The following is a 20,888-nucleotide window of genomic DNA, read 5'->3' as shown; positions in this document are numbered from 1 at the left end:
GATACATCACAACTGTCATGGCCGTGACACCAGGGATCACTCTCAAGCTTTATACATCATCCGCAATCATGAATTATAAAAAGTAACTTTTAAAGAGACCCAGATGTGGACATTTACATATGTTTAAAGTGTCTGCGCCACAGGACTTCCCACAAAGCTGCTGCGCGAACTTGTCAGGTGTCAAAACAGTCGACTCTGACACACATCAATAAATTGGATATTTCTAGAAGTAGGGGGTGTCTTTATTTGTTGAATGCGCTTGTAATCTATGTGCCTTGTGTCATCAAAGCCAACAAATCTCAGCCTGCAGACTGTCGTCAAGTAAATCTCTCAACTGAATGATTTGTGTAAGTAGTGGCCCTCAGCATAGCATGCAGCCTGGAGGCAGTGACGCCAGGAGACGTGGATACCCGTATGTTCCTTAGTAATAGCTGGGAATGGTTTCTTGGTCCTCATTACATTTACTCTACATAATATTTTTGTGTGTTAAGTTCAATGATTTAATTGACCTGCACGTCAATTACAATAGTTGTATATTTTGATTTGAATATTTATAAATATAAAATTTCAGCCCAAACCTTATTTGGATATGCTATGAACTTGGAACTACACCTTAGTTTTAGGTAGGACTTGTTGTAAGAACATTGTAGTATTATTAATCTCACTGTGGTGGTAGAGAACTCTTGGTGGTTCTGATCATACAAGGTGTCTTTATTCAGGTGTAATTTCTTACAATGTTTTCAGCTTCAGGACAAATGTGATTTGGTCTTGTATTTGAATCAGATTATTATGAAACTATACATGTGCAATTTTTGTCTTTTCATATTTTTCAAAGTGATTTTTGTTAAATGTCTTGTTCGTTTCCTGCCAAATTTCTACAGCTAATGAATATTGCTGCATGAAACCATTATCTTCCCAGTCTGTTATTTGCTATTATTGTTTTTTGGATTTGCAAACACTTTTTGGTGGCAGATAATGTATTAAAAAAAGGAAGGGGGAGACATGTTCTAGTTAAGTTAGTGTCTGATACATCCAAGTATATGAAGTCTGAGATTGGTTAGTAGTTACGTTCCCATGCATCCAAGTTCAAGACTAGACATTTTTCAGTGTCCGATACACTCTTGTGTATGCAAGTTCAAGACTAGATATTGTTCAGTGTCCGATACACCCTAGTGTATGCAAGTTCAAGACTAGATATTGTTCAGTGTCCGATACACCCTTGTGTATGCAAGTTCAAGACTAGATATTGTTCAGTGTCCGATACACCCTAGTGTATGCAAGTTTAAGACTAGATATTGTTCAGTGTCCGATACACCCTTGTGTATGCAAGTTCAAGACTAGATATTGTTCAGTGTCCGATACACCCTTGTATATGCAAGTTCAAGACTAGATATTGTTCAGTGTCCGATACACCCTTGTGTATGCAAGTTCAAGACTAGACATTGTTCAGTGTCCGATACACTCTTGTGTATGCAAGTTCAAGACTAGATATTGTTCAGTGTCCGATACACCCTTGTGTATGCAAGTTCAAGACTAGATATTGTTCAGTGTCCGATACACCCTTGTGTATGCAAGTTCAAGACTAGACATTGTTCAGTGTCCGATACACTCTTGTGTATGCAAGTTCAAGACTAGATATTGTTCAGTGTCCGATACACCCTTGTGTATGCAAGTTCAAGACTAGACATGGTTCAGTGTCCGAAACACCCTTGTGTATGCAAGTTCAAGACTAGATATTGTTCAGTGTCCGATACACCCTAGTGTATGCAAGTTCAAGACTAGGTATTGTTCAGTGTCCGATACACCCTTGTGTATGCAAGTTCAAGACTAGATATTGTTCGGTGTCCGATACACCCTTGTGTATGCAAGTTCAAGACTAGATATTGTTCGGTGTCCGATACACCCTTGTGTATGCAAGTTCAAGACTAGATATTGTTCGGTGTCCGATACACCCTTGTGTATGCAAGTTCAAGACTAGATATTGGTCGGTGTCCGATACACCCTAGTGTATGCAAGTTCAAGACTAGATATTGTTCAGTGTCCGATACACCCTTGTGTATGCAAGTTCAAGACTAGATATTGTTCAGTGTCCGAAACACCCTTGTGTATGCAAGTTCAAGACTAGATATTGTTCAGTGTCCGATACACCCTAGTGTATGCAAGTTCAAGACTAGACATTGTTCAGTGTCCGATACACCCTTGTATATGCAAGTTCAAGACTAGATATTGTTCAGTGTCCGATACACCCTTGTGTATGCAAGTTCAAGACTAGATATTGTTCAGTGTCCGATACACCCTAGTGTATGCAAGTTCCAGACTAGACATTGTTCAGTGTCCGATACACCCTTGTGTATGCAAGTTCAAGACTAGATATTGTTCAGTGTCCGATACACCCTTGTATATGCAAGTTCAAGACTAGATATTGTTCAGTGTCCGATACACCCTAGTGTATGCAAGTTCAAGACTAGATATTGTTCAGTGTCCGATACACTCTTGTATATGCAAGTTCAAGACTAGATAATGGTCATTGTTCGATACACCCTTGTGTATGCAAGTTCAAGACTAGACATTGTTCAGTGTCCGATACACCCTTGTGTATGCAAGTTCAAGACTAGTCATATGTTGATTGTCCGACACATCCTAATGTCATAATACAAGACGATGACTAGTCATAGGTTGATTGTCCGATACATCCTAGTGTAAGCAAGACCAAGACTAGTCATAGGTTGATTGTCTGACATATCCTAGTGTAAGCAAGACCAAGACTAGCATAGGTTGATTGTCCGACACATCCTAGTGTCATAATGCAAGACCAAGACTAGTCATAGGTTGATTGTCTGATATATCCTAGTGTAAGCAAGACCAAGACTAGTCATAGGTTGATTGTCTGACACATCCTACTGTATGCTAGACCAAGACTAGTCATAGGTTGATTGTCTGACATATCCTAGTGTTAGCAAGACCAAGACTAGTCATAGGTTGATTGTCTGACATATCCTAGTGTAAGCAAGACCAAGACTAGTCATAGGTTGATTGTCCGACACATCCTAGTGTTATGCTAGTATAAAACTAGTCATAGGTTGATTGTCTGACATATCCTAGTGTAAGCAAGACCAAGACTAGTCATAGGTTGATTGTCTGACACATCCTACTGTATGCTAGACCAAGACTAGTCATAGGTTGATTGTCCGACACATCCTAGTGTTATGCTAGTATAAAACTAGTCATAGGTTGATTGTCTGACATATCCTAGTGTAAGCAAGACCAAGACTAGTCATAGGTTGATTGTCTGACACATCCTACTGTATGCTAGACCAAGACTAGTCATAGGTTGATTGTCCGACACATCCTAGTGTATGCTAGTTTAAGACTAGTGATTAGTTAAGTAAGTGTCAAACACAACTATAAAGTACATGCAGGTCCGGGATGAGTGTACATCTGGGAGGACTACATGTGCCCCGCATCTAGGTATGTTACAACCCATTTGTCGGAATGAGCTGTAGACTATATGGAGAGTATCTACCACTGTTATTGTGAATAGAAGACATGATTGCTAGCTGTTGTCTTCACATCCTGAATATCTTTCAGTTGAATTATGTAAACACTCTGACATGAATATGGACTGTAAATCTGAAACAGATGTGACAGTTAAAGTCAATCTTGAACAAGAATCGTGTGAGTAAATAAACAAAGGGCATGCACTGGAAACAGGCTTCCAGTGTGGTGTGGACTGGGACGGTCATAGGTAGAGGATGGTTTGTTTACCACCAGAGAATGTTCTCTATCAACTGTATGTCAAACACAGATCAGCCATGAGTGTAGAAAAAATCTCCTAAGTAGGAATTGTTCTTTGTGACCCTGCAGTGTTCTTCCTGGATCCTGCTCCAAGGGTACGAACTGGCAGGGTCTTCTGTCAGTTGGGGTTATTTGAGAATTGACTTCAATATGTTTTGCGTTTATGGAGGTTGCGTACCAATGTTCAGGTTTATCCCTCCATATACGCAAAAACATATCAAAATCAATTCTGATGAGTAAATTTGCCTACAATAATAACTTCCCAGACTGTTTATTTAATCATAAACACACAAAAACAAGTGAAGATAACAATACGAAATCAGTTGCATTGTTCAGTGCATCAATGACACACATCTTCGCCCTTTCTATTATCAGCCAATCAGGAAACAGTAGTCTGGTAGTTTGCAGGACAAAAATTTCTTGGTTAGCCAATCAAATGCCATGGAATCACTTGCAATTTATTTATCAATATTTAACTGTAAAGTATCTGTCATGACTGAACCAGTCATATTTCTTGTGACCTTCATTATAGGACCAGAATCACTTTGGGCTTTCCTCCCCATCAAGCTGACATGCCATGATATAACTATCATGTTCAAAGCAGATACTCACTCACTCACCCTTGTGACTCTGCATCCCTCGAAGATATAAGTGTTTTTTCCAGCACTCACTTGAGCAAAAGCAACTAATGGGCAAACTATTGAACATGAGAAATGTCTACTTGCTCAAATATCCCCAGTACTCTATTGCTTGACGCCCAGTGTGGACTGGGTTAGAATAGGTCCCCAGTACTCTATTGCTTGACCCACTGTGTAGACTGTGTTAGAATATGTCCCCAGTACTCTATTGCTAGACCCGCTGTATAGACTTTGTTAGGCTAGGTCCCCAGTACTCTATTGCTTGACCAGCCATGTTGACTGGGTTAGGCTAGGTCCCCAGTACTCTATTGCTTGACCCACTGTGTAGACTTTGTTAGAATAGGTCCCCAGTACTCTATTGCTAGACCCGCTGTGTAGACTTTGTTAGAATAGGTCCCCAGTACTCTATTGCTTGACCCGCTGTGTAGACTTTGTTAGAATAGGTCCCCAGTACTCTATTGCTTGACCCGCTGTGTAGACTGGGTTAGAACACGGCCCCCAGTACTCTATTGTTGACCCCAAGTGTGGAGTGGGTTAGAATAGGTCCAGAGTCCTCTATTGCTTGACCTGCCATGTTGACTGGGTTAGACTAGGTCCCCAGCACGTAAATGTTTGTGGTGATGAAATAGGATCGGTTGTTCAGGCTCTGGATGGATTGGATGGGACAGTGCTGATATTAACCATTGGTTCATCTGGGCCAAACTTAATATTTACAAGCAGTCGTGACATGGCTGAAATAGTGTTGACTGGAAAGCAACAAAATATGTACGGCAAGTGTTTTGAATATTCTTCCCTCCTCCCCTTTCATCACAGACATCACGTCTCAAGACAGGATTCTCATGGACACCAACCTTTCAATGCTTGATAATCTGGTGGTGAACACTGCTAATGGATGCTATATGGCCACCGTGGGGTCATTCCTCGTTCTTCCCACACATAACCAAGACAATCTACCTCTCATCTCAGTGATAATGCTGAGCTTCCATTAGACAGGGTATAAACACATCGGTATCATGCCTACTTTCAGACTTACTATTCACTAAAAGGAGTTTAACAGTTTCCAGGATTGTAGACAGCCCAGCAATAAACACTTGTATAAAATGTGGGAATTGGCTGATGTGTGATAGGCTGGATGTTGACGTGGTGTCACCTGTATACTTGTTCACATGTCACAAGTGGGCCTTGTTACAGGCTGATGTTGGCCGACATCGTGTGTGGCCTGTCATGTCATGTTAGTCCCAGCTCAGCCAGGCTCAGTGAGACATGGGACGGTCATGGATGTCATCAAGGAGCCCATGTGGAATCCAGGATAGAATATAGGTCCCCAGCAAACTAGGCTGCCTGTAAGAAGCGATCTGATGGTCACACTCGCTTGGTTGGTGGCCAGGCATAATACACCGACAGCATGAAAGATGCTCACAACGTCGACCATTGGATTGTCGGGTATTTTCAGACCGACGTCATATAGGTGGAATATTGTCGATGCAGCATTGAGCTACAACTACACACATGCAAGCACTCACGCTCGTGCACACTCACACTCGCTCTCATGGTAACACTTTACACTAACACTAACACACACACACTACCACACTCACTCACACACACACACTCACACTCACTAATGCTCACACTGTCACACACTCACACTAACACTCACATTCACACTAAAACTAGCACTCGCTCTCACTAACATTAACACTCACACACACACACACACACACACACACACACACACACACACACACACACACACACACACACACACACACACACACACACACACACATTAAGAAAATAAATCTAGGTTACTTCTTCTTCATTATGGTTTTGATTTTAGAAATGCTGAAACTTTGAAAATTATGAACATGCCATGTTAAAATGCAGTTTGATCCAAAATATATATTTGGTCCGGACCTAAATTAAAAAGAATGTCATACTGTGTAGTTACATTTACAGTTGGTGTCATGACACTCAGACCAGGGCCAGAAAACAAGTTGAGTCTTTATAAGTTTTCTTTATGAGGTGAGTTGGGGTTTATCGTCATTTCAAGATTACTGCACTTACATAGCAACATGCATGCACCTGTGGGTTGTGTGGGTTTATGTGACTGCTTGTATGAGTGTGTACTAAATGTCAGCTTTGTAGTGTTAGCCCGCACAGAGATACCACGCCGTAGTTTAACATGGATACCCCACTCAGACACTGTCTACTGTATACCCTGAATACCAAGCACCAGGCAGGGTAACAGCAAGTACCATCTTTTAACACTGGGAATCAAACAATCAACCTTCCTCTCTCCAGGCAGACACTCTACCCCCTAGGCTATGGAGGCAGTCCATTATGGTTGTGGACAGTAAGTGGGTTATGTCATCTCATTGTTCAAGCATATATGGTCATACTGATACCTGGCCAGGTAGTGAAGAGACCTGAATTATTGATAAAAAAGATTTACGTATATTACTGTTCTTTTCCTGCCCATTAGTCAAATTTTGAAATCTGATGACGTCAAACATTTGTCTGTCGGAAAGGCGTCACATGACATGTGTATTACCATTGTTGTGTTCCTGTAGTTAAACAATACAGCATTCTGAACAGCGGCAGCTCATGACAACTGTCAGTTTTATTTTAATAAAAGCTGTAGACTGTCACTTCATGATGAAATATGAGTGAACTTGAACACTGACAACTTGGTTAATGGCGTGCGAAATAATACAGAAGGAAGGAGAGGGTGCTGGATATTGTCAGACACAGGGTTGCATGGCTAGGAGATAAGGGCCCCAAGAAGGGAATAAAAATTTAACTTTTATACGCCGCCGGGGATTATGACAGTGTCCTGCAATTTGAATGATTTTATTCTTTAGAAAAATCTTGTGTTGGGTCCACTTTACATTATTTCTATTTTATCTTAAAAATGAGACATTATTGTCACAGTATTATCCCTGTATTAAGCTGTTTCTGTCCACGAACTCCCAACGTATCTTTTGGTATAACTTACAAGTGATGTGACATTGTCAGTAGGGCATGTGGAGCCAAGTGGTCTAAAGTTCTGCAATTGGTTTGAGCAGAGTTATGTCCCTTGACTTTTCCAGGATCTGCTGGTTGTGGGTTCAGATTGCCCTGTTGAGGATCCTTTATGTGCCGTCACCATTCATCCATTTGTGGGCTGCCCCCTGGTAGCCACCCTTTATCACAATGTGATGTTACTGAAATACTGCTCAAGGCAGCTTTGAAACCTCACGGATATGGTTGTTTAGGTGTGTTTAGATGATGTTGCTGAAGACAATTAAAGATACAAGCACCATGACTGTGGAATGTATTTATTTTATGAAAAGATAAACAATCTAGATACATATACAAATTCAAGTCTAGGTAGCTCTAGCAAGCTCTATTCCACATGAAATCAGCATCAGGAAGATTATTTGTCATAAGTTTAGAGGAGAGCAGAGTATTGTGTAATATAAGATTTCATACACTAAATGGTAGTCTAAAGCACCATTAAAGGTACAGGCACCTGAACCAACAATTGACATTGGAAGAATATAGAAGTCGATATCCATGAATCAGGCTTGTCTTCCAGTAGATATGTGGAGATTATCTCACGCTATATTTCATATCTTGCTTGATATCTTCCCAAGACCCCAGTATCTTGCTGGGATCAACAGGCAAGGTCAGATACTAGTTGAGGGAAGGTTCCTAGCAAGATATGAAAATATGCGAGTTATCATATATTTATCCCATACTTCAAAGAACATTTGTGTAAAAACTATTTCTCCTTTATTTGCAACATCAAGTCATGACATGCAACTGTATATTACCTTACATTAAAATTGTACTTTTGATTGGTTAAGGAGCAGGCAATTATTTTCCATGTAACCTGCGCACAGGTATAATACAAATTTCATGTTGCCCACTGAGAAATCAATCAGAACACACATGCTTATCTAGCATAACTATCATTGAGTTTCTGAAATGATCCAATGTTTATCCGAATGCATTGGGTAAAGGGAAGTAACTCGATTTGTGTGCATTATCTGCTACAAGTTTTGCTATTTCAGTGAAACTGCGGACAATACTGAGAGTGATAGCAGTAACACTCAGTGTATAATGTAATGCCTTTTTGGATGCTGTGCATCTGCTTCACATGGATCGATCATAGCGCCAGATGGGGGCATCATGAGCTACAGTTGATAGATTCAATATGCCCTAGTGAACAACCAGGTTAGAACTGGTCTTCAGTTACCCATGCTTGTCGTAAGAGGTGACTGACAGGATCTGGTGGTCAGACTTGCCATCTTGGTTGATGCATGTTGTAGTAACCCAACTGCGTAGATCAATGCTCATGATGTCAATCCCTGGATTTTCTGGCCTAGACTTGTTTATTTACAGACTGCCATCATACTAACACAAAAAAAGAAAATGATTCAATATGACATCAACGACTTCATCATCACTTCATTCAAATGATGTTATTTTGAAGTAGAACAAAACACCCTTCAGTGGCAAGATAATGGCAAGCTGACAAGATGTGCAATATTTTGCCAATGGGAAGATAATGATTGGCCGATTCCTGTTATATTAGGGAGGCAACAGAAATATCAGAAGCAGATACACCCAGTTATAACGGATATGGGATCGTATAACCTATGAATAGACTAACATCTAGTCTCTGAAATGAACATATTGTACAGAAAAAAGACAGTTGTTAAATTATCTTTAAAAAAATTGATGAAAAGGAGACCAGATACTCTCTTCATTTTCAGATCCCGTAGAAATCTAGACTTGCCAAACATTATAGACTTGCATGGTCTGTATTTGATATATTTGTATCAGGGTCTGTAAGACAGACTAAACCTATGTATTTACTGTCCCAACGATATAAACACTAGCCTCTGGCTTGGGGTTTATGGTGCTAAGAGGTGCAGACTAAACAACACACAGTTGTTTTTAAGTAGCTGTTTGGGCGACGGAGATGAAGTTATAGTCATGATGTGTAGATATTGTGAGTCGATGTAGCTTATGCTTTATGCAGTAAATGTTATCTGTGCCATGAAGCCTGCAGCCAGGGAAAGAGTGACTCACGGCAGGTTGTGATTGTTTGTGAGGACGGCAAATATTCCATGTTTGTGTACCGGTGTGTGAGAGTCCTTCAGTCAATCGGAGACTACATAAAAAGTAAATATGCAGGTTTTATAAAGGATTCAGTATATGCACCAATGAAGAGAACGTTGATGTACTTTCTGGTGCGACACGATCAGTATAGGTACAGATACACACAGACGTATAACATTTCAAATATTTCATTCCACTTTTGTCTTATATGAATTAGCAATTCAAATTGTGGAAATTTAGATAAGATTTCAGTTTTATTTGTAGATTCTATATGGAACAGTTGACACAAGGCGTTTAGTCATTTTGCTTCCAGGGCGAAGAGAATGTTTAGCTTTTCTAGGGAAATAAAGTGATTTTCCACTGAGTGACCTGACAGAGCTGCAGGTCATGAGACGAGAAAAACATGTTTTTTGACAAGAAAGGACAAGTCCTGTTTTATTGTGTTTTTGCTCACTGAATTTTACAATCTTACTTGGAAACGTATCATGTCCATGAAGCCGACTGAAAGTAGTTAGTTTATTCAAGTGAGATATCAATTTTAATTGTTTAGATAAGTTCAGTACTTCATCACTATATACATTATAAATGGTTTAACATGTTGCATATCCCAATAGTGAGGCCATGACTGGACGGTTTACGACAGCTCAACGCCTGTCATGTTAAGAAGCCACAGTCCATCATCACAGAATAATTAGAGGCACAAGCAAGACTTCAGTCACGGAAACTAAGCTTGTGAACCCTTGTAGTGAGTGAGGGTTCTTCAGCAACCCATGCTTGTCCCCCATGAAGATCTGGGTGAGAATTGATCTTCAGCAACCCATGCTTGTCCCCCATGAAGATCTGGGTGAGAATTGGTCTTCAGCAACCCATGCATGTCCCCCGTGAATATCTGGGTGAGAATTGGTCTTCAGCAACCCATGATTGTCCCCCGTGAAGATCTGGGTGAGAATTGGTCTTCAGCAACCCATGCTTGTCCTTCGTGAAGATCTGCGTTAGAATTGGTCTTCAGCAACCCATGCTTGTTGTAAGAGGCAACTAACAGGATCGGGTGGTCAGGCTCGCTGACTTCGTTGATTAGTGTCATCGTATACCAATTGCATAGATTGATGTTCATGATGTCAATCACTGGATTGTCTGATGTCACATCATTTTGTTGAACGAATTATCTGGATGCACCGATAATTCAGCACATTCAAAACTTTACGTTTCTAAAAGTGACAGATTATGCTACTTCCCTAATGATAAAGAATTCATGCATAATATCTACCATGGTTGTAATAGAGACCACACCTCAAGAGCGCTCAAGGTCATAAGCGTAATGGCCTTTGTCTCTGCACCTTTCTGTTGTATGTCTTCACTATTTGTTGTCTCATGACGAGAATATATAAATGTTGGAACTGTTCTGCCAGTTCATTGTTCCTGTTCAGAATATCAAATGCTGTCAAAGTCCATTTCATCATCTACCTTTGATATTCAATAGCAAGGGATTCACACCCGAAATGGCATCAGTTTTCTTCTCCACACTGTGTGAAATAATACAAGCCACAAAAGGATCTAATAAACTGGCTGCTCTCTTCACTTTGAAGATGTAATGCCTGCTGCAGTGATTGTGTGTATGTAGAGGAGGGAAGTAGTTGTGAGGTGATTATCACTGAAATCTGTTTGTGTGATGAGTGAATGAGGTGATCAGGTAGCACTCAGAATTTAAGCAGTCATCAGGAAAGCAGTATTTCTTTTCTAACATGCTGTTTTGTTGAGTGAAGGAAAGGGCTGTTGAGGCTGGGTGCTTTCTGTTGAACTCAGTGGGGAGTAATTGAAGTTTCATCTTACTTGAAATGGCATTTTGAATATTTTCAGCCAAAAAGAATACATACTCTTTACAACAACTATGCAGGCAAAATGTTGTTTATATTTTATTCTTCATGCTTTAGTTCAAAGACAGTAAAAAATGTCATCATTTTAATTCAAAGGGGATGTAATATTTTCAGGTATTAACTATGAGCTTATGTTAGTTGTGCTGAGAAAATGTGGCAACACCCTCCACATAATGGTCTATTGAGATCACTGGTATACATTCATTTCTATGCGTTTGCACTCAAAGCAGAACTTCCAGCCTGTGTTGGGTGATTGTGTAGCCCACTGGCTAAAGTGTTCGCTTGTCATGCCAAAGGCCCAGGTTTGATTCCCAACAAGGGTACAATGTTTGAAGCCTATTTATGGAGTCCCCCGGCCATGATATTGCTGTAATATTAGCATACTGACTCATGCAACCTCTCTGATTGTGAGGAGTTGATTGATTGAAAATGTTTACAATCATAAAGGACATCCATGTAACTGAGCAGTGACTGCATGCCCGCTGCAGTATTTGTCGACACAATATTTGCATTCATTTAATATAAAACATTCACATACAAACCGAGTTACTACCCCTGACACAGTAGATCAGGCTGGTATGTATAAATGGCTTTAAACAACATATCTCACATTTTTTGTTTTAAAAGAAAACTTTTGGGTTTTTTCAACCCATTAAGACTGCCTCCTTGGTCTAGTGGTAGAGCATCTGCCCAGGGAGCGGAAGGTCGGGGGTTCAATCCCCAGTTGTGTCATACCAAAAGACATTAGAAGATGGTACTTATTGTTACCCTGCCTGATGCACAACATGACTGTTTTATGTTTTCTTTGATTTATTTAACCCTCATCAGCAAAAGCAATTTTACATCACACCAAATGCTCAAATTGCCTTCATTTCTTCAAAAACTCTATCAATAAAACTCTTATATACATTTTGAATCACCTCATGCCACAGGTGTGTATTCTTAAGGTTGATGTCATTGATATCGTCATCAAACGTGCATCAATTCTAAATATGGCAATGACTAATTCTGGAAACTCCATGTTTTACCTGTTTCTGACAAAATGTACAGTTGTGTAGTAACTGCTGAAACTTGGAAGTTCTATGCTACAGGACCATGCTATTGGTGAGTACTGCTGCTGTCTGGTGCCGACGCAAGGGGAGATTAGGGTGTGCTGTGTTCAAGGGGAAGTAACTCTTGTCACCATATTCATTCCTTGTGGTAGTCCTGAAGATTGAGGGTGTAAATTTCCACACAAAAGTGTTAAGACATTTTTTCTGAAACCTCATGTGGTATTTTAAATTATATATTCATGGCACTTTTCACAGACATGCAGCAGGTTGCAAAGTAGTGCAATTGTTTGTAACAATTTTCCAAATCAATTATTGTTTGTATTTGTAATATATAGGTAAAAGTGTATATAAACATTTATCCTTAATATGCAACCCTAGTTTTAAGTATGGCATTATGTATGGCTATTTATAACTCCGAGTGTACGACAGTTAAAATGTGTTTAATTCTTATATTCATACCCCTGTAGACTTGCACAAGTCTCTAAGGCAATAATTATGAGTTTAAATCATAATTTCTAGATGATGTAAATAATAAGAACAAGTTGTCCCTATAAGAGACTGGAGTCCTTAGATACTGTACTGTCCACATATCTAGACTTGCCTATTAGGAGGATAGAATTACTACACATTCATGGACTTATATTTCAGTAAGTCCTTGGAACAAGGCTAATACCCAAGGTTTGGTTTGACAAGCACTTGGTGCATCCTCAGCTACAGTGTTGCTAGTCTCCCCATACTTGTAGATGGAGGGATGAGTGCATGTTTTATGTAAATAACTGAAATAGTTGCTAATATGGACATAAGTAAAGACAGTTGTATCAAATAGAAAAAGGAAGTTTAACATACCATAAGTCTAATTGTATTTTATGTGGAGTAACTATGGTTACATCCATTGAAAAGAAATCTTTGAGTAATCTAACGTAGCTCTGTTATTAAAGATATGATGTGCTTAAAGGTTATCGTTTATAGAACAAATGTAACTAGATTTTGTTGGAATCCTTCAAATGACAGCACAGTGGTGTTTGAACGTCTTGAATGTCAGATGATCAAGTGTTCACAGACTGTCTGGGGAGATGTTTACCTTGTCGTTTACCTTATCATTTACCTGTAATTGTTAGTCGTTACACAGTTACATTCCACAGGCGGTGAATAGAGTTACCTCCCTTTGTTTACTTTACCTACCAGTATCCCCTGACCTCTGACCCACATTCCTCATGTCGTAAGTCAACACTTAGTAAGACAGTCAGTCTAGGGTGACTGTCCCCAGCAGTTGTAGATTGGTCAGGCTTGCGACATATCGTTAACAAAGCTTCACCTCTATCAGACAAGCACTGTTAATGTTTGAACTTGTAGCCGAATCATTCTTGTGTAAACCACCTGTGTAAGACTGTTATGACAGGCTAGACCTACCTGTCAGATTGAGACCGGCCGCCCCAGTTCACTGTCTATGCAGGTAGATTTACCTGGGGTGTCGTGATCAGGATCCAGGTACGTAAATCCACTATCTCCACTACAACACTTTTTGTCAATATTGATGTATTTTCATATGGGAATTGCTTGTGATGATTAGGCCTTAATGATGTTGGGCCTCCTGCCTGTGTTGTTGGCTTCCCTTTGATAGTGTCTGTGGCTGTGGACAGCATTGAGAGTTTTAAATGTCAGCTTCACCGACCACATGGTCCAGTTGGCCTCTTCCATGTGCATCCTCCCAGTTAAAGAATCGGGTTCATTTTTCTGAAGAAGAACACCCTCATTATGTTAGGTTTCTCTTACTTGTCAGGCCTCCCCAAAGTGGCCAGTTTAGCCTTTCTTTAACTGTAATGTCCTAGGTGGTCCGTTGATCCATGTCTTTCAATTTTTCCCAGTTGTGTATTTGAAGGTATTCATTGTTTGATGGCTGCAAAAGGTTGGCAGTATTTATTGTTAGATTTCTGATAGCTGAACTGACCACTGTAAAACGTTTCAACATTGTCCTACGATCATATTCTAACCTTTGAATAACTGTATTATGAAAAAGCAAACTAAGAATTAACAGTCGTATCTCTTGGTGATAATAATATCTGTCCCTGATTCAAGTCCATAGCCTTACAGAGTTTTCAATATCTTTGTTAAGTTACTTGAGGAATCTACTTATTTTGTTTCTCAAAAGTTTGGAACCTACAATTTTTACCTCAAAGCTACCAAATTATTAGGTATTTGTAGGCTGGCCTAAAAATTCTAAACAGCCAACATAGGTGTGTCCTACAAAGCATAACTGCTTGACTTCATGCACCAATCACTGCTGCTCTAATCAAAACACATGTGTGTCAGGTAGTATGAAATATTCATGACACAATCAGATACTGAAGATACCCTGGAATAATGGTCTGTGTTTTGGTCTGCAGCTGTGGAATAAAAGTCGTAACATCTCGGCAATTAGAGGTGAAGATTGTCCAAACACATGTAAACATCTCTTTATGTTGTCACAGGGCATTTCCACTTAATTGTTTCCCTTGATAGTGTAGCACTTGGCCCAAAGGATACTCCAGAATAACACCTATATGTCTATGATGACAGATAGTCAGAGTCTATTAGTTTTTCCTGTCCTTGGGGCCTGATGGTTACATTTGAGCTACTTCTACTCCTCTGTGAATATTTGTACTCTTGAATCATGCCCACGGACAGGAGTCTCACAGCAGAGACAAGAGGAACATATTGGCCACTAAGTACCCTACTTAGCTCCCCTGTCGGACCTCAGGGCTGGATGTCATTAGCGTTCTTCAGGTCAGGACATCAGGTTAAACAATGAAGCCTTGTTTCTCCTGTCCCTGTCAATAATATCATTGTGCCTTCTAAAATTATAGGATTGTGAACATTGGAACAAAATCTCTGTATTTTATGATGTTGTTGTTAGTTTGAACTTGTAAGGGTCCAGGTGTTTGATATGGGAAGGGCCTAGAACTCCTCTGTTGTGGTATGGACATCAAAGTATCAAGTTGTGCCTGGACAGTGTTGCAGTATGGACATCAAAGTATCAAGTTCTGCCAGGACACTGTCGTGGTGTGGACATCAAAATCTCAGGACACTGTCCTGGTGTGGACATCAAAGTCTAAAGCTGTGTCTGGACAGTGTTGAAGTATGGACATCAAAGTACCAAGATGTGCCTGGAAACTGTCGTGGTGTGGACATCAAAGTATCAAGCTGTGTCTGGACATTGTCGTGGTGTGGACATCAAAGTATCAAGTTCTGCCAGGACACTGTCATGGTGATATCAAAGTCTAAAGTTGTGTCTGGACAGTGTTGCAGTATGGACATCGAAGAACCAAGATGTGCCTGGAAACCATCGTGGTGTGGACATCAAAGTATCAAGTTGTGTCTTGACACTGTCTTGGTGAGGACATCAAAGTACCAAGATGTGCCTGGACATTGTCGTGGTGTGGACATCAAAGTATCAAGTTCTGCCAGGACACTGTTGTGGTGTGGACATCAAAATCTCAGGACACTGTCCTGGTGTGGACATCAAAGTATCAAGTTGTGTCTGGACATTGTCGTGGTGTGGACATCAAAGTATCAAGTTCTGCCAGGACACTGTCGTGGTGATATCAAAGTCTAAAGTTGTGTCTGGACAGTGTTGGAGTATGGACATCAAAGTACCAAGATGTGTCTAGACAGTGAAGTGGTGTGGACATCAAAGTACCAAGTTGTGTCTGGACACTCGTGGTGTGGACATCAAAGTCTCATGACACTGTCGTGGTGTGGACATCAAAGTCTAAAATTGTGTCTGGACAGTGTTGCAGTATGGACATCAGGTACCAAGTTGTGCCTGGACATTGTCGTGGTGTGGACATCAAAGTCTCAGGACACTGTTGTGGTTTGGACATCAAAGTCTCAGGACACTGTTGTGGTGTGGACATCAAAGTCTAAAGTTGTGTGTGGACAGTGTTGCAGTATGGACATCAGGTACCAAGTTGTGCCTGGACACTGTCGTGTGGTGGACTTCAAAGTCTCAAGCTGTGCCTGCATTTCAGTTGTTTCTAATTTCTAAGTTAGATTTTATACAAGAAGCCAGCTTGTCCCAAAATAACAAAATTGATTGTTAGCCTGTGTGTGATCGAAACTCAAAATAATGACACAAACTAGCTCAGATAATGTCATGATTCTTTTCCAGGGAAATAATTTTTTAAGTGACAATGTTGACACATTTGAGAACTACCAAATTAATATAGCCATAAAAGTATTGGACTTGTCTTCTTTATTAATTTTCCCCATTGTTTCTCTATAATGAATGTATTTAATTATAAATAGTTCTGCCAAAATATGTGTGACACAACTACTTAGTCCTGCAATGCCAAGTAGAGTAGGAGCAAACCCTCCCGTATCAAAGAACGCCCTAAAGGATGTGCACATCACTGAACCAATAGGGTGGACAAATAACAATTCAGTTTTAGGGTGTACTGGACATCAAGGTCTACAAATGTCCTATCATATTATCCATGAAATATTACCCATAAACATTTGAATCTAAGCAATCAGAGATTAGTCCAGTTCAAATTATCAGCCATTGAGGAAATATCGCATGTCTTTAATTTCTAGCCTGAAAGAGTTTGTACTCCAATTTTGTCAACTTTGAGGGAGTAACGTGATCTCGGGGTGGTGTAGTTACCTGCTGACTACTCGAGCCTGACCGGAGAACGGTTCTTGGGTTTTGTAAGTGAGTGTCCCGTCCCAGATAGCCCACAGTTCAAGGAGAGGTCTCTCTAACACTGTATAATTAGCACCCTTTGACGACCGCATACAACAACAGCAGCTCTCACATGTCACCTTTCCAACTTTTATGCTTTTGAGTGCTTATGACAATGTGTAGAATGTGTCGTCATTGTGTAGAATGCTTGTGGTAACACATGGTATGCATAAGCTTTGATAGTATTTCTTTTCCCAATATTGTGTACATTGTGCATATCATAAGATCAACGTGGTGTATATGGTGCATATCATAAGCCCAACCTGGTGTGAATTGTGCATATCATAAGCCTATCCTGGTGTATATGGTGTATATCATAAACCCAACCTCCAGATGTATATGGTGCATATCATAAACCCAACCTGGTGTATATGGTGCATATCATAAACCCAACCTGGTGTATAGGGTGCATATCATAAACCCAACCAGGTGTATATGGTGCATATCATAAACCCAACCTGGTGTATATGATGCATATCATAAACCCAACCTGGTGTATATGGTGCATATCATAAACCCAACCTGGCGTAATGGTGTTACCTCAACACTGTGTATGATATAGAACCCAACCTGGTGTATATGGTGCATATCATAAACCCAACCTGGTGTATATGGTGCATATCATAAACCCAACCTGGTGTAAAAGGTGCATATCATAAACCCAACCAGGTGTATATGGTGCATATCATAAACCCAACCTGGTGTATAGGGTGCATATCATAAACCCAACCAGGTGTATATGGTGCATATCATAAACCCAACCTGGTGTATATGATGCATATCATAAACCCAACCTGGTGTATATGGTGCATATCATAAACCCAACCTGGCGTAATGGTGTTACCTCAACACTGTGTATGATATAGAACCCAACCTGGTGTATATGGTGCATATCATAAACCCAACCTGGTGTATATGGTGCATATCATAAACCCAACCTGGTGTAAAAGGTGCATATCATAAACCCAACCAGGTGTATATGGTGCATATCATAAACCCAACCTGGTGTATATGATGCATATCATAAACCCAACCTGGTGTATATGATGCATATCATAAACCCAACCAGGTGTATATGGTGCATATCATAAACCCAACCTGGCGTAATGGTGTTACCTCAACACTGTGTATGATATAGAACCCAACCTGGTGTATATGGTGCATATCATAAACCAAACCTGGTGTATGTGGTGCATATCATAAACCCAACCTGGTGTATATGGTGCATATCATAAGCCCAACCCGGCGTACAGACAGTGCTTATTTTTACCCCAATGTGGTCATAAGCCCAAGATGTTGCATACGGCATATATTCTTACCGCAACATGTATTACATGGTGCATATAGTAAGCCCAACAGTGTATATATCATTAGCTGATGGAAGGTATAGGGCTTTACTCATATCACAAAGGCAATTGAAATAGTCGAGGTATTAATTTCATGCATACATGTGTTTTGGGTGAAAACCCTGTTCTTTATTTGCTTGGAGGCTTGTTGGATATATTTCATTAGTGAAATGAATACATTATTCCTGTCCAGGTTTGCAGTATTATGTATTGACGTAATGAATACTGATTTATTTGTAAGAATGCTTTCTTATTTGAATGAATGTTGATATTCTCTGCATCAGGGTATTGTCAGTGTTTGCATTGCGTCTGCGTGTATGAATTGAATTTCATGTATGCTTTTCTAGTTCACTCAGTACCTGGGTACTTCAACATGTCATAGGCATAATAAACATTGTGTTTAATGTTTCATGCTAAAAAACTAGAATGAATTTCAATTTCAAAGAGATCCAGACAAACACATCTCTTCTGTCATGCTCGTATATTAGGATATATGAAAGCAGTTGTCAGCAGTCAGCATCTCTGTAAGCCGAGGTGCGTGTGTATGATAACTATGACATACTGATGTGGAGAAGGGGGGAAAGTTGGCAAACATAATTTTATTGTATAATAATGGCACATCAGAGTAATTCACTTAAAGTTTGTGTGTCATAAGAACTTTGTGTATTCATGAAGTGCGTGTCATGTGTTCATTTAAGTGAATGTCTGGTGTATATGGTTTATGCCTGCAGGACTTTCCTGTGATGTTTACATTAAGAAAGTTAAAGCTAAGAGTAAACATGGCCCCACAATGTATCTGTCATAAAATGTACTTTCAAGTAGTTGTGAGGAAGACAGATCCTTTGTTTAAATCGGACAAGTTTAGGGCATCTCTGGTAAGACAGTGTGTATTGTGTTTCTTACTGACTACATTTGTACTTGTGTTGTATGATGGGGACTGAAGGAGGCAGACTCTCTGTCTGTGGTTCGTGACTACAGGTAACTCATCTTAATGTGAAGTCTTTGAACGCATCTTTATGTGTTTTACATTGATGGCAAGTAGTTTCATGACGTCTACCTTGGTGATGAACAGTGAAAACTGATTAATCCAGATTGTCGCTAATCTGAATGGCAGAGTTCCCAATGAAATCGTCTATTTAGCAAATTCCAGACTAGCAAACCACTGGAACAGAGGAATGCCACTTTGTATATTTGTAGGCATCCTCAGCAGTACTCGTCCCATCTTCCCGAGGCAAGAGAGTTAACTGACTTTAAAAGTCCAGTTTCCACCCTTGCCGAACTAAGCTGGAATCCCTGGGCTCGATCGTTGCGCCACCAGTGGTTATAATGAGTTATGTCCCTTCCGAGCCTCTCCTATGGACTAATCCCATCCCATCACTTGCATTTGTTTCAAACAAAATGGCGGCGCCCATTCAAGACGATCTGGTCGATAATCAAGATCTATATTGTGATAAAATGGGTCTAACATCGCGAAGTGCATCAAATCACGCGAACACCTTGATTAAAAACCAGAAAAGGTTTCGAAAATGTCTGTTGACAATGAGTTTGCGGTGCACATGCTTTGCAAATCCTGCAATCGACCGAAATCTGCACGACAGTTTACGAACCAGATTTCATTTTCGGTGCACGCTTTTGATTAGACTAGGCATAGACTTGTTAATCCAACCAAAATGTAACTCCATAATACAAGCCTAGTTCGGCAAGGGTGGAAACTGGACTTTTATAGTCAGTTAACTCTCTTGCCTCGGGAAGATGTACTCGTCCATCAGGTGTGGTTTTCTCATTAACAGTGTCCAGACTAACAAGGCTTCTCTGTATATGGCATACATGTACAACACGCCAAGTACCTTGTTAAGACTTCAGCTTGATGATGGTACCAGAATCTACATCGAAACATCGCTATATACAATAAACCAGAAGTTGTTGTCCATAAAGTTGTATGTTTTTCTTACTCATTGCCAACTCCCAGAATGCCAATCAAACATTAAGTACCTAGTTGCCAGAGCTCTTAAGCTCTAATGTGTATAGTATGTCTTAACTAATTACACAAAGGGGAGGTGTCTTTCAATGTCTTACGATGTGTTAAAGGTAGGCCTTGAATGTTGAATATGATCAGCATATTTCATTGATATAAGGGTATATCTTGGCCATATTTGACAATATTTCACACACCTGTTAACTTAGAAACACATGTGTACTAGGTATGTATGGAGGTGAGGTGAAATGGGGTTTAACGTCGCGTCCAAGATTATTGCACTTATATAGTGATGTGCATGCACGTATGTGTGGCTGCTTCTATGGACTAATGCCAGTTTTATAGTGCTCGCCCACTGAGATACCATGCTGCAGTT

At 40.1% G+C, this 20,888-nt stretch overlaps 1 protein-coding gene across 7 annotated transcripts in view; it reads left to right on the top strand.

Annotated features, from left to right (window-relative positions):
* LOC139442238 (centrosomal protein of 170 kDa-like) overlaps positions 1-20,888 on the top strand; it is a 182,877-nt gene that overhangs the window by 51,899 nt on the left and 110,090 nt on the right. Inside the window, exon 1 of one of the 7 annotated variants that reach the window (XM_071223023.1) lies at positions 13,868-13,959. The exons of the other annotated variants lie outside the window; for them this stretch is intronic. The gene's annotated coding sequence lies outside the window, so the exon portion shown is untranslated. Of the gene's footprint in view, positions 1-13,867; positions 13,960-20,888 lie in introns of those variants that run through there. 7 annotated transcript variants of the gene reach the window in all.

Source organism: Haliotis cracherodii, unplaced genomic scaffold (genome assembly GCF_022045235.1).
Source record: "Haliotis cracherodii isolate W230 unplaced genomic scaffold, xgHalCrac1.p SCAF_5, whole genome shotgun sequence".
NCBI lineage: Eukaryota > Metazoa > Mollusca > Gastropoda > Lepetellida > Haliotidae > Haliotis > Haliotis cracherodii.
The sequence above is the reverse complement of the archived record's forward strand: the minus strand, read 5'-3'. Positions and strand labels throughout refer to the sequence as shown.